Below are 2,967 nucleotides of genomic sequence, written 5' to 3'. Positions count from 1 at the left end.
CCAGCCCTGTGCTTCAAATCCCCCACAGCCTTTGTGGTACACATCTGGCATACACATATGTTGCTACTGTTAAGAAACAATGGTAACCCAATCTCTGGGTGCAACCACTAAAACCTAATCTTGTAAGCCTTATTTAAATCTGATTCGTCCTGTGGAAAATCCTTGTGGATCCACCACATGATAGCAGCTACACCTTACCCCTCTGTTGTCTTGTTCCAAAAGAGGCCTAACTCTCTTCTGCTGTCTGTTTTCCTCTGTCCAACCTGGACGCCCGGCCTACTCGCCCAGTGATTGGCTCCTTTATTCATTAGGTGATTGGTTCACAAGAAGCCACCTGAGTAAGTGCCTCATTCCTCATTCCAGACAGCCTCTCCTGGGAGAGCAAGCAGCACAGAGCCATCCACAACATACAGATATACATTGCTCCAAATTAAAAAGGTAACTGTGTAGAGTGAAATACAATTAATTTTTCCTTTTTAGATTCCCTGATACTGAGTTTTCTTTACCATAAACAGGTATAATTGGCAGGTGACAAGTTCTTATATATATTCCAAAATAATTGTTCCTTAATGTCAGTGGTTTATTCTGCTATTCAATTTAATTATTTTCCTGTTCATTTAATAGTTCTATTAATATATTAAATACATTCATTTTGGTGATATGGGAAGCAAAGATTTTTGTTTTCTATCAAGTGATTTTTCTTCTAAATATAATATTTTCACTCATATGTACTTAATTTACCTTCTTCTTTTTTGCAGTGCTCAGTATAGAACCCAGAACTTGTCAATGCTAGTCAACTACTCCATCACATGTACTTGTATATGCTTGGCCCAGGGAGTAGCACTGTTGGGAGGTGTGGCCTTGTTGGAGTAGGTGTGGCCTTGTGGGTGTGGACTTTAATACTTTTGTCCTAGAAGCCTGGGAGCCAGTACTCAGCTAGGAGCCTTTAGATGAAGCCATAGAACTTACCTAACCCTGAACCATGCCGGCTTGGACACTGCCATTCTCCTGCCTTAACGATACTGGACTGAATCTCTGAACCTGTAAGCTAGTTCGAAATAAATGTTGTCTTTGTAAGAGTTGCCTTGGTCATGGTGTCTGTTCACAGCAGTAAAACCCTAAGACACCTTCAAACAAATCTTTAAAAAGCAAAAGTACACCAGTCTTGTGGGAGAGCATGAAGATTTATATCTACTATGTTTCTACCAGTATACCAAATTTAATCTATTTCCTTCTTTCAAAGTCTTTTTTTTTTTTTTTTTTTTTTTTTTTTTTTTTTTTTTTTTTTTTTTTTTTTTTTTCTGAGACAGGGTTTCTCTGTATAGCCCTGGCTGTCCTGGAACTCACTTTGTAGACCAGGCTGGCCTCGAACTCAGAAATCTGCCTGCCTCTGCCTCCTGAGTGCTGGGATTAAAGGCGTGCACCACCACGACCGGCTTCAAATTCATTTTCTTATATATTCCCATTTCTATCAATGATTTAATAAACTTATCACTTTTATATTACTGAACATTTTCCAATTTTTCTCCACCTTTTAGAAGAGGTACCTTAAATTTTAGTTCTAGGATCTAAATATTTTCAATTTAACTATGTAGCTTCAGTTTGTAAAGTCTTATAAAGCCTATTTAATGACTTTTTAAAGTTAGTATACTAAGTAGTGGATTTTATCATTGCATTCTCATAGACACATGTCATTATACTTTGTTCAAATTCATTTACATTTACAAAAGGCTTTTATTAGTTACTAGAATCATTATCAACCTTCATTTAGACATAATTTTAAATACATGACTCATTTTTCAGTACAGCTTCTTGTACTTTATTCAGAAGATAATTTTCCGATTTAGTTTTCATTTAGCTAAAGTGCTTTATTGAATGAGTTCACATAAAGTGACTTTGATCACTTGTAAGTCTTAACTTCATTCATATTTTTTCCCTCTCAGTTTTTCATCTCAGTAAGACTTTGGGTTATCTGTGCTTCATTAATCAAAAAAAATTTTTAACTATTGGTAAATAGTAGAGGTTTCTGTATTATATTCTAGCTTCTAATATTGAATTTGAAATTCTTGGTGCTCTATGATTTCTTTACAAGAAAAAATCCCATTTTATCCTTAATGAAAAATTCAATGGTATTTAAAACTCTTCATATACACCTCCATAAACGTACCCAGAGGTGAGTCTTCTAAGTTATCCCAAATCTGGAGACCCCTTGGAGCCTTTAGCAGGCAGTCACCTTCCCCACCATCTTAGTAAAGAAAAAGAGGTCTCACTTTAATGGCACTAATCTCTTTAACAATCATGACTTTGATGTGCTCTTGGATTCTGTTTAAGAGAATTTTATTGAGTATTTTTGCATTGATGTTCATAAGGCAAATTGGTTTGAACTTCTCTTTCTTTGTTGGGTCTTTGTGTGGTTTAGGTATAAGCATAATTGTGGCTTCATAGAATGAATTGAGTAGTGTTCCTTCTCCATAGGAAGAACAACAATATCAACCAACCCGACACCCCAGAGCTCCCAGGGACAAAACCACCAACCAAAGAGTACACATGGAGGGACTCATGGCTCTAGCTGCATATGTAGCAGAGGATGGGCATCAATGGGAGGAGAGCACCTTGGTCCTGTGAAGGCTTGATGCTCCAGAGTAGGGGAATGAGAGACTGGGTGGGTGGGTGAACACCCTCATAGAAGCAGGGGGAGGGGAGAGGATAGGAGGCTTCTGGGGGGAATCAGGAAAGGGGATAACATTTGAAATGTAGATAAAGAAAATATCCAATAAAAATATAGTCATACCAAAAAAAAAAAAAAAAAAAAAAAAAAAAAGCCGGGAGTGGTGGCACAGGCCTTTAATCCCAGCACTCAGAAGGCAGAGGTAGGCAGATTTCTGAGTTCGAGGCTAGCCTGGTCTACAAAGTTAGTTCCAGGACAGCCAGGGCTATATAAAGAAACCCTGTCTCGAAAAAAAAACA

Source organism: Mus caroli, chromosome X (assembly GCF_900094665.2).
Source record: "Mus caroli chromosome X, CAROLI_EIJ_v1.1, whole genome shotgun sequence".
In the NCBI taxonomy this organism is placed as follows: Eukaryota; Metazoa; Chordata; class Mammalia; order Rodentia; family Muridae; genus Mus; species Mus caroli.
This window is presented reverse-complemented; position numbering follows the sequence as displayed.